This window comes from Engraulis encrasicolus, chromosome 18 (assembly GCF_034702125.1).
Source record: "Engraulis encrasicolus isolate BLACKSEA-1 chromosome 18, IST_EnEncr_1.0, whole genome shotgun sequence".
Taxonomy (NCBI): Eukaryota; Metazoa; Chordata; class Actinopteri; order Clupeiformes; family Engraulidae; genus Engraulis; species Engraulis encrasicolus.
The window spans coordinates 53,328,700-53,338,749 of NC_085874.1; the positions used below are offsets into that span (position 1 = coordinate 53,328,700).

The following is a 10,050-nucleotide window of genomic DNA, read 5'->3' on the forward strand; positions in this document are numbered from 1 at the left end:
ATTACAAACTAGAATGGACACCGTTAAAAATGTGCCTCTTTCGTTTAGCCAGACCCTGGACTATAAATGTGACAACAATTGGAGAATACCTGAAGGAGATGAGTGATATGAAATCAATTAGCCAAACCAATCGAGAAAAACTGCAACGTGTGAATCTCCCATGCCATGTGATCATAACGACTCATGTGAATGCAACCTGGCAATTGTTAGATTGATAAATACCAGTGCATGTGGACTACTGCTTCATTTTGTGGTGAAAGAAGCTCCTCACCAAGGAACGAAGATGCAGAGATACAGCACTCAACAGGCATTGGAAATGATCCACACACGCACACACACACACACACACTCTGTGTCTCAAGTGACAGCTGTGAGGTGCTAACAGCCACATTTCCACAACAAAAGGAGTGTCCGCAGGGGGTCCAAAGGGTCAAATGACCCTCTTGTGGGGCTTTTAGGTAAAAAGGTCAATTGACCCCTCCGTGGTAGTTCTAGTGTTAACCAACTAAGCCACAGCGCCACTACAGCAGGAAAATTCAAGACATGAGAGGTAACGTCAAATCATGCTCAGCTTTGTCAAGTAGTCATTATCGTCGGGTGCCACACGCCAAAGCGGAGGACTTCACAGCCCAATCCTTGTTAGTATAGTGGACAGTATCTCCGCCTGTCACGCGGAAGACCGGGGTTCGATTCCCCGACGGGGAGGCATTGAGAGGCCTTTTGGCTTGTAACACTGATGCGCACATCTTGGCAATTTGTCCACTCCCGTCTCGTTGTTTGACCGAAGGACAACAGGGGTGATTTTCTCAAAAGAGAAGTTGTTAGCCTGTTAGCAACTTCGGTAGTTGCCAATGGGAAAATGCATTGAAAACAGCAAAGTAGCTTCTGTTCACCCCAGGAAAGGTTCCACCGAGATTTGAACTCGGATCGCTGGATTCAGAGTCCAGAGTGCTAACCATTACACCATGGAACCTTGCTCGCTGGGTGTGTGAGCTGCGGGGCCGCGCAGCATCCAAGGGCTTAGCGCTTGAGCTAGCGGAAGTCCGCTATAAGGCTTTGTCACGAGATGCGCTGACTGAACACGTGGGACACCGTGCCATCCTCGTTAGTATAGTGGACAGTATCTCCGCCTGTCACGCGGAAGACCGGGGTTCGATTCCCCGACGGGGAGGAATTGCGAGGCCTTTTTGCTTGTAAGGCCGATGCACACATCTTGGCAATTTAACCACTCCTCGCTTCGCTGTGGGATCGAAGGACAACAGGAAAGGTTCCACCGAGATTTGAACTCGGATCGCTGGATTCAGAGTCCAGAGTGCTAACCATTACACCATGGAACCACTTCACACTGCCGCGGAAGCCAGAGCCTGCCCAAGGCGTGCTCGTTGCGCTGAATCGGGCGGCAAATGCGTGCATATTGTGCTCAAGCGCCAGGCACATTGGCTATCGAGGCTGCTTTCCTCAAGCTTGAATCACTGACAGCAGCAACACTACCTGCATTCCTCGTTAGTATAGTGGACAGTATCTCCGCCTGTCACGCGGAAGACCGGGTTTCGATTCCCCGACGGGGAGGCTTTGAGGAGGCTTTTCACCTGTGTCAGAGTTGGCACAGTTGAAAGGCAGGCAACGACACAATGCCCAGATGGCCAATGTGAAGTTGACTGAGCCCACTGTTCCAGAAAGCGACTCGCGCAGGCAGGGGAAGTCAAAACACTATTCCAGAGAGCGACTCGCGCTCGCTGGTTGAACCCTAACCCAGAGAGCGACTCCGGCACGCTGGGTTAACCCCAACCCTAACACCAATCTAGAGAGCTTCGAACAGAGGGTTTTGAACCCAGGACCATTGAATTTCCAAGACGGGCGATTTGACGGCTCCGGATGCCCCCACACCTCCTGCTGACAGGCATGATGTTTCACACAGTTCAAGCGAGTCGGGACTGCTACACAAGTAACATCTCTCGAGGCGAGTTCTTATCGCCTTCAAGGTGTACACTTTTTTAACACAAGGCACTGCTGGGATTCGAACCCAGGGTCTCCTGTTTACAAGACAGGCGCTTTAACCAACTAAGCCACAGCGCCTGGTACTGACATCTCTCAGCAGGCATGCAAGCATGCATTCGTGGCAGCGGTCTTGCAATTTAGGCTAGTCACATCGACAGCTTCAACTACACACTTAAGAGCCCCGAAGCTGACTTCTTACTGCCTGTAGACAGCTGTCGAACATAAGGCACTGCTGGGATTCGAACCCAGGATCTCCTGTTTACTAGACAGGCGCTTTAACCAACTAAGCCACAGCGCCACTACAGAAGGAAAATTCAAGACAACAGAGGTAACGTCAAATCATGCTCAGCTTTGTCAAGTCGACATTATCCTCGGGTGCCACGCGCCAAAGCGGAGGACTTCACAGCCCAATCCTCGTTAGTATAGTGGACAGTATCTCCGCCTGTCACGCGGAAGACCGGGGTTCGATTCCCCGACGGGGAGGCATTGAGAGGCCTTTTGGCTTGTAACACTGATGCGCACATCTTGGCAATTTGTCCACTCCCGTCTCGTTGTTTGACCGAAGGACAACAGGAAAGGTTCCAACGAGATTTGAACTCGGATCGCTGGATTCAGAGTCCAGAGTGCTAACCATTACAATGGAACCACTTCACAGTGCCGCGGAAGCCAGAGCCTGCCCAAGGCGTGCTCGTTGCGCTGAATCGGGCGGCAAATGCGTGCATATTGTGCTCAAGCGCCAGGCACATTGGCTATCGAGGCTGCTTTCCTCAAGCTTGTATCACTGACAGCAGCAACACTACCCGCACTCCTCGTTAGTATAGTGGACAGTATCTCCGCCTGTCACGTGAAAGACCGGGGTTCGATTCCCCGATGGGGAGGCTTTGAAGAGGCTTTTCACCTGTGTTAGAGTTGGCACAGTTGAAAGGCAGGCAACGACACAATGCCCAGATGGCCAATGTGAAGTTGACCGAGCCCACTGTTCCAGAGAGCGACTAGCGCCCGCAGGGGAAGTCAAAACCCTAATCCAGAGAGCGACTCGCGCTCGCTGGTTGAACCCTAATCCAGAGAGCGACTCCGGCACGCTGGGTTAACCCCAACCCTAACACCAATCCAGAGAGCTTCGAAGAGAGGGATTTGAACCCAGGACCATTGAATTTCCAAGACGGGCGTTTTGACGGCCCCAGATGCCCCCACACCTCCTGCTGACAGGCATGATGTTTCACACAGTTCAAGCGAGTCGGGACTGCTACACAAGTAACATCTCTCGAGGCGAGTTCTTATCGCCTTCAAGGTGTACACTTTTTTAACACAAGGCACTGCTGGGATTCGAACCCAGGGTCTCCTGTTTACAAGACAGGCGCTTTAACCAACTAAGCCACAGCGCCTGGTACTGACATCTCTCAGCAGGCATGCAGGCATGCATTCATGGCAGCGGTCTTGCAATTTAGGCTAGTCACATCGACAGCTTCAACTACACACTTAAGAGCCCCGAAGCTGACTTCTTACTGCCTGTAGACAGCTGTCGAACATAAGGCACTGCTGGGATTCGAACCTAGGATCTCCTGTTTACTAGACAGGCGCTTTAACCAACTAAGGCACAGCGCCACTACAGCAGGAAAATTCAAGACATGAGAGGTAACGTCAAATCATGCTCAGCTTTGTCAAGTAGTCATTATCGTCGGGTGCCACACGCCAAAGCGGAGGACTTCACAGCCCAATCCTCGTTAGTATAGTGGACAGTATCTCCGCCTGTCACGCGGAAGACCGGGGTTCGATTCCCCGACGGGGAGGCATTGAGAGGCCTTTTGGCTTGTAACACTGATGCGCACATCTTGGCAATTTGTCCACTCCCGTCTCGTTGTTTGACCGAAGGACAACAGGAAAGGTTCCACAGAGATTTGAACTCGGATCATTGGATTCAGAGTCCAGAGTGCTAACCATTACACCATGGAACCTTGCTCGCTGGGTGTGTGAGCTGCGGGGCCGCGCAGCATCCAAGGGCTTAGCGCTTGAGCTAGCGGAAGTCCGCTATAAGGCTTTGTCACGAGATGCGCTGACTGAACACGTGGGACACCGTGCCATCCTCGTTAGTATAGTGGACAGTATCTCCGCCTGTCACGCGGAAGACCGGGGTTCGATTCCCCGACGGGGAGGAATTGAGAGTCCTTTTGGCTTGTAACGCCGATGCACACATCTTGGCAATTTACCCACTCCTCGCTTCGCTGTGGGATCGAAGGACAACAGGAAAGGTTCCACCGAGATTTGAACTCGGATCGCTGGATTCAGAGTCCAGAGTGCTAACCATTACACCGTGGAACCACTTCACACTGCCGTGGAAGCCGGAGCCTGCCCAAGCCGTGCTCGTTGCGCTGAATCGGGTGGCAAATGCGTGCATATTGTGCTCAAGCGCCAGGCACATTGGCTATCGAGGCTGCTTTCCTCAAGCTTGTATCACTGACAGCAGCAACACTGTCTGCATTCCTCGTTAGTATAGTGGACAGTACCGGGAAGACCCGGGGTCCATTCCATGACGGGGAGGCTTTGAGGAGGCTTTTCACCTGTGTCAGAGTTGGCACAGTTGAAAGGCAGGCAACGACACAATGCCCAGATGGCCAATGTGAAGTTGACCGAGCCCACTGTTCCAGAGAGCGACTCGCGCCCGCAGGGGAAGTCAAAAAACTAATCCGGCACGCTGGGTTAACCCTAACACCAATCCAGAGAGCTTCGAAGAGAGGGATTTGAACCCAGGACCATTGAATTTCCAAGACGGGTGTTTTGACGGCCCCAGATGCCCCCACACCTCCTGCTGACAGGCATGATGTTTCACACAGTTCAAGCGAGTCGGGACTGCTACACAAGTAACATCTCTCGAGGCGAGTTCTTATCGCCTTCAAGGTGTACACTTTATCAACACAAGGCACTGCTGGGATTCGAACCCAGGGTCTCCTGTTTACAAGACAGGCGCTTTAACCAACTAAGCCACAGCGCCTGGTACTGACATCTCTCAGCAGGCATGCAGGCATGCACTCATGGCAGCGGTCTTGCAATTTAGGCTAGTCACATCGACAGCTTCAACTACACACTTAAGAGCCCCGAAGCTGACTTCTTACTAGTCCACGGGCCAGGTGAGATGTCGGTACCACTCAGAGGGGCAAAGGTTGCTTATATTTTTTGAAAAGATACATGTCTGAAGTCAACATTTTTGTATGATAACCCTTCTGGAAGTACAGCCAAGTTAGGGTTATCAGCCGTTAAAGTAACACCCCCCCATCAAAAATAAAGGTTTTTAAGATGGGTGCCTGTCTGTCTACTGGCCCTTGTTTAAGACATATAGGGATGGTTAATTTTGTTATGTGTGGTATCGTTGCGAAGGGGAGACTCTGAGCTTTCATTTGACACCTTTCGAGAACATTTTGGTTAAGTATAGCCCTCCCTGCAGCTCTTCAAACATTTACTCAGACACATTTTTTTCCATTTTTGCCGATATCATCTCTTGTCTTTTCATACTGTGGCATCAGGGAGAACCAGAAAGACCTATTTTAAACTCTAAAATATTGTCTTGAGTAACAGGAATCTAAAAATGTATCCTTTCACTATGTTATCCCATGTTTAGGGGGTGATTTTTTGCCATTTTCTCATAAAGTTCAGGAAGCAATACCTCTAGGTGCATTTTGCAGTTGGTTGTCATAGCTTGTTATATACCATATGAAAGCTTGGAGTGGGTAGTATATTCAGATATTATCATATATTTGGTGTACCTGTTTGCAGAGCAATGTTAACTAGGCAAATCATTTTCCATAACCAGTATCAATGATATAGTTTCTCAGTGATTCCATTGTGTTATATGGTGTCTGAATCCTGACTACTTGTCCTAAAATGAATGTTGTTATGCACCCAGAGGTTATATACCAGAAATATATGTGATAATGTCCCCTTTGATATTAGTCTTGCAACTGAAATCATAGCAATTGTGTGAAAAACACAACATAAACTCATTCCTTAACTTGTCCCTTTTTAGTAGTCATGTGAAAGTGAAGTGAACCTTCCTACACCCATTCACATTGTGACACAGCACTCCACAACACACTACACACTGTGCACATGACACACAACAAAATTGCATTATGCCTCACCCGTGCAAGGGGGCAGCCCCCAAAGGGCATCCGAAAGGGAGCAGTGCAGTGGGACGGTACCATAATTGGGGTGCCTCAGTCATGGAAGAGGATGGTGGAGAGCGTTAATTAATCCCCCCACTAACCTGGCGGGTCCTGAGTGCAGTTGCACACTTGCAGGAGGAGAGAAGTGCTGCACACTCTCAAATTAAATAAACAAGATTTTAATGTGACAACGTTGTCACATTAAAAACTTGTTTTTGCAACTCGAGAGTGTGCGGCACTTCTCTCCTCCTGGAGGCCTTGGTCGCACCACATGTATCATGTTTTACAGCAACATTTAAAAACGCTCCGCAAGAACACTTGAGGTGAAGATCATGAAGAGGTTTGCAAAGGAAGAGTGGGGTACAATGTCATCAGGGCTTTGCAAAGATAGCACAAGTTCTGAACTTCATACTGCTGCAACAACTACTACACCTTGCCACTGATGAAGCAACATGCATACATGTACTGTATTCACATGTGTTGGTGTACCAACTGAGCTACTGCAGCTCACTTCCCAGGCATACACTGAGACCCATCCCTAGACCCAAGCAGCAGTAATGAACAATGGAGTAGAGTGAAGTAGAGTACTGTATGGTACAGTAGAGTATAGTTCAGTAGAGTACAGTGCATTACAATAGGATACCATGCTGAACATTGAACTCTATGAACCTGGTAGTCACAGTAGATGTAATGCGTTTGTTATTGCCCTGCTACTCTACGTGTGCTAATGTTACAACAGCACAGAACCTCATATCACACTGAGTAGTACTCCCTGCACATGCACTGTAAATGTAGAGAGTAGGACCAACTGTGGCATTCATACAGTTACATAACAGCCATGTTAAACATACTGTAACAGCACATGGGGCAGTTATGGCGTAGTGGTTCAGGAGATGGACATCAGATCAGGGGGTTGCAGGATGAAATCCCACCTGTATACTGACTTGTGCATAAAACTGTACACTGTATACTGTATACTACATACCACTTTAGAAAGAAAAAATGCATACACAAAGAAGATGTACACTTACCTGCTACTTAGGTACACCTTGCTGGGCTGGTACTGGGCTGGGTACTGGGCTGTAGCCTACCCCTTTTGCCAAAAAAGGCCATTTAACTGCCTGCAACAATGTTCAAGTAGACCAGGGCATTGTAATGATGCTTGATTGGTACAAAGGGGCCCAACGTGTGCCAAGAAATCATCCCCTGCTGAAATTATATTTGTGTCTTCTGAATGGTCAGTATACAGTCCTCACCAGTAGTATTTGGGTGCACAATGCCAATCACAGCTTCCAAACAAGTGTTGCATTCATCAATGAGCTTTTTGCACTTTTCTGATGGTATTGTCCCTCACTCTTCCTTTGCAATATGTTCAACTTCTTCATGATCTTCAAGTGTTATATCACAGAGAATTTTTTACATTTTGCTATAAATCATGACACCTCTGATACAGTCTAGGTCTCCAATACCAGATGCAACAAAGCCCTGCTGCCTGTTCAAACCACTACCCAAGACCCAAGTTGGCCTTTAGGTTTGTAGATGATAGACCTGCTGGTTTTCCTGCAAGACGGCCTGTCTGGGAACACCAGATGTGTCATTATTGACTAAACAAAATCACTAAATGAAGAGCATCTCAAAAGGACTAGGCATGGACCGTTGCTAGATAGGGCACCAGGCTGCCGCCTCTCTCTCTCGCCAATCCTTTCCTGTCACAAAATGAGCCATAAAAAAACCAAAAAAGAGGCTTAGGCCTCTAGAGGACATCTAATTGAAAGTAACAAGGAACAATTTTTCTTCAAATTACATTTTAAGTTCAGTACTTTATTGAACTACTTTACCTTTACTTGAGCAGATTTTGGATGAGTACATCACTTTTACTTACCCCTCGAGTAAGATTTAAGAAAGATAGGCCTACGCTCACTTGAGTACAACTTCAACTCTTTTCCCATCTCTGCTGCTAAGCACATGTAAAATTAAGATACATGTAGGTCTGACATGTAGTAACCGAACATTTTTAAGTCATATTTAACATGACACAATATGTCTACTAAAGTTGACACGATGTGTTTAAAGGCCTATTGTATTTCTCACACATTTGCTATGATTTTGGTTGGAAGACTAACATCAAATGGGCCATTATCACATATTTAGCAGATGTATATAATCTCTTGATGTATTGCATCACAACACTGATATTAGGACAAGTAGTCAGGATTCACGGATCATAACACAATGGAATCACTGAGAAACTGTATCATTGATGCTGGTTGGTAAGGAAAATCCTTTACCTGCGTTGCTAGGCAAATAGGTACAGCAAATATATCATAATATCCCATACACTGTAAACTTCAAGCTTTTATATGGTGTATAATGAGCTATGATAAACAGTGCAGAATGGCCCTAGAAGCCTTGCCAGTTTACCACTACATGAAACTGGTAGAGTAGTGTGTGGCCATGTACAATGCGGTGTAAAAAAAAAAAAAGTAGAGTGGGAGTCTGTTATATTGCGGTTACCAGGTTGAAACGTCTTGAGGTATTTTGGACATATAATTAAGTTTCAGTCATAACAACAAATTGGCAACTGTTGCTATGCAAATAGGTTGCTATGCAAATGGGTACACCAAATACATGGTCATATCTGTATACTATACAATCCAAGCTTTCATATGATATACAGCGCCGCTGACAGCCTTGGCTGAGCCGGGACAAAGACATCTGAAAGGCGCCCAAATTCAATACATACAATGTAATGAGGATCCAATTCTGGCCCCCCTCTCTCCCTGGGCCCGGGACAAGACATCCCTTTGTCCCCCCCCTGTCGGCTTCCCTGATGATATATAACAAGCCTATGATAACCAACTGCAGACTGTCTCAAAAAGGCCTTGCCTCCTGACTATACGAGACATTAGCACACAAAAAAAACAGCAACAAAAAAGTGGCATGCCTCATACAAGACTGAAAATCACCCCCTAAACATGGGATAACATAGTTAAAGAATACATTTACAGATTCCTGATACTCAAGACAGTATTTTAGAGTTTAAAATAGGTCTCTCTGATGCTCCCTGATGCCACAGTATGAAAAGACAAGAGATGATATTGGCAAAAATGGAAAGAAATGTGTCTGAGTAAATGTTTGAAGAGCTGCAGGGAGGGCTATACTTAACCAAAATGTTCTCGAAAGGTGTCGGATGAAAGCTCAGAGTCTCCCCTTCGCAACTACACCACACATAACATAATTAAGCATCCCTATATGTCTTAAACAAGGGTCAGTAGAAAGACAGGCACCCATCTTAAAAACCTTTATTTTTGATGGGGGGGTGTTACTTTGACGGCTGATAACCCTAACTTGGCTGTACTTCCAGAAGGGTTATCATACAAAAATGTTAACTTCAGACATGTATCTTTTCAAAATATATAAACAACCTTTGCCCCTCTGAATGGTACCAACATCATCGTGGACTATACTGCCTGTAGACAGCTGTCGAACATAAGGCACTGCTGGGATTCGAACCCAGGATCTACTGTTTACTAGACAGGCGCATTAACCAACTAAGCCACAGCGCCACTACAGCAGGAAAAATTCAAGACATCAGAGGTAACGTCAAATCATGCTCAGCTTTGTCAAGTCGACATTATCCCCGGGTGCCACTCGCCAAAGCGGAGGACTTCACAGCCCAATCCTCGTTAGTATAGTGGACAGTATCTCCGCCTGTCACGCGGAAGACCGGGGTTCGATTCCCCGACGGGGAGGCATTGAGAGGCCTTTTGGCTTGTAACACTGATGCGCACATCTTGGCAATTTGTCCACTCCCGTCTCGTTGTTTGAGCGAAGGACAACAGGAAAGGTTCCACCGAGATTTGAACTCGTATCGCTGGATTCAGAGTCCAGGTGC

At 47.1% G+C, this 10,050-nt stretch overlaps 15 non-coding genes across 15 annotated transcripts; 5 read left to right on the forward strand and 10 right to left on the reverse strand.

Moving 5' to 3' along the window:
- Positions 1 to 901: 901 nt before the first annotated feature.
- trnaq-cug (transfer RNA glutamine (anticodon CUG)) lies at positions 902 to 973 on the reverse strand. Its single transcript has one exon. It is a non-coding gene; the product is annotated as a tRNA-Gln (tRNA).
- A 126-nt stretch (positions 974 to 1,099) lies between these two features.
- On the forward strand, positions 1,100 to 1,171 carry trnad-guc (transfer RNA aspartic acid (anticodon GUC)). Its single transcript has one exon. It is a non-coding gene; the product is annotated as a tRNA-Asp (tRNA).
- Positions 1,172 to 1,265: 94 nt separating this feature from the next.
- Positions 1,266 to 1,337, reverse strand: trnaq-cug (transfer RNA glutamine (anticodon CUG)). The gene has a single exon. It is a non-coding gene; the product is annotated as a tRNA-Gln (tRNA).
- A 665-nt stretch (positions 1,338 to 2,002) lies between these two features.
- On the reverse strand, positions 2,003 to 2,076 carry trnat-ugu (transfer RNA threonine (anticodon UGU)). Its single transcript has one exon. It is a non-coding gene; the product is annotated as a tRNA-Thr (tRNA).
- Positions 2,077 to 2,222: 146 nt separating this feature from the next.
- Positions 2,223 to 2,296, reverse strand: trnat-agu (transfer RNA threonine (anticodon AGU)). Its single transcript has one exon. It is a non-coding gene; the product is annotated as a tRNA-Thr (tRNA).
- Positions 2,297 to 2,409: 113 nt separating this feature from the next.
- trnad-guc (transfer RNA aspartic acid (anticodon GUC)) lies at positions 2,410 to 2,481 on the forward strand. Its single transcript has one exon. It is a non-coding gene; the product is annotated as a tRNA-Asp (tRNA).
- Positions 2,482 to 3,309: 828 nt separating this feature from the next.
- On the reverse strand, positions 3,310 to 3,383 carry trnat-ugu (transfer RNA threonine (anticodon UGU)). Its single transcript has one exon. It is a non-coding gene; the product is annotated as a tRNA-Thr (tRNA).
- Positions 3,384 to 3,529: 146 nt separating this feature from the next.
- Positions 3,530 to 3,603, reverse strand: trnat-agu (transfer RNA threonine (anticodon AGU)). Its single transcript has one exon. It is a non-coding gene; the product is annotated as a tRNA-Thr (tRNA).
- Positions 3,604 to 3,716: 113 nt separating this feature from the next.
- Positions 3,717 to 3,788, forward strand: trnad-guc (transfer RNA aspartic acid (anticodon GUC)). Its single transcript has one exon. It is a non-coding gene; the product is annotated as a tRNA-Asp (tRNA).
- A 93-nt stretch (positions 3,789 to 3,881) lies between these two features.
- trnaq-cug (transfer RNA glutamine (anticodon CUG)) lies at positions 3,882 to 3,953 on the reverse strand. The gene has a single exon. It is a non-coding gene; the product is annotated as a tRNA-Gln (tRNA).
- A 126-nt stretch (positions 3,954 to 4,079) lies between these two features.
- On the forward strand, positions 4,080 to 4,151 carry trnad-guc (transfer RNA aspartic acid (anticodon GUC)). The gene has a single exon. It is a non-coding gene; the product is annotated as a tRNA-Asp (tRNA).
- Positions 4,152 to 4,245: 94 nt separating this feature from the next.
- On the reverse strand, positions 4,246 to 4,317 carry trnaq-cug (transfer RNA glutamine (anticodon CUG)). The gene has a single exon. It is a non-coding gene; the product is annotated as a tRNA-Gln (tRNA).
- A 596-nt stretch (positions 4,318 to 4,913) lies between these two features.
- On the reverse strand, positions 4,914 to 4,987 carry trnat-ugu (transfer RNA threonine (anticodon UGU)). Its single transcript has one exon. It is a non-coding gene; the product is annotated as a tRNA-Thr (tRNA).
- Positions 4,988 to 9,647: 4,660 nt separating this feature from the next.
- On the reverse strand, positions 9,648 to 9,721 carry trnat-agu (transfer RNA threonine (anticodon AGU)). The gene has a single exon. It is a non-coding gene; the product is annotated as a tRNA-Thr (tRNA).
- A 114-nt stretch (positions 9,722 to 9,835) lies between these two features.
- Positions 9,836 to 9,907, forward strand: trnad-guc (transfer RNA aspartic acid (anticodon GUC)). The gene has a single exon. It is a non-coding gene; the product is annotated as a tRNA-Asp (tRNA).
- The last annotated feature ends 143 nt before the right edge of the window (positions 9,908 to 10,050 follow it).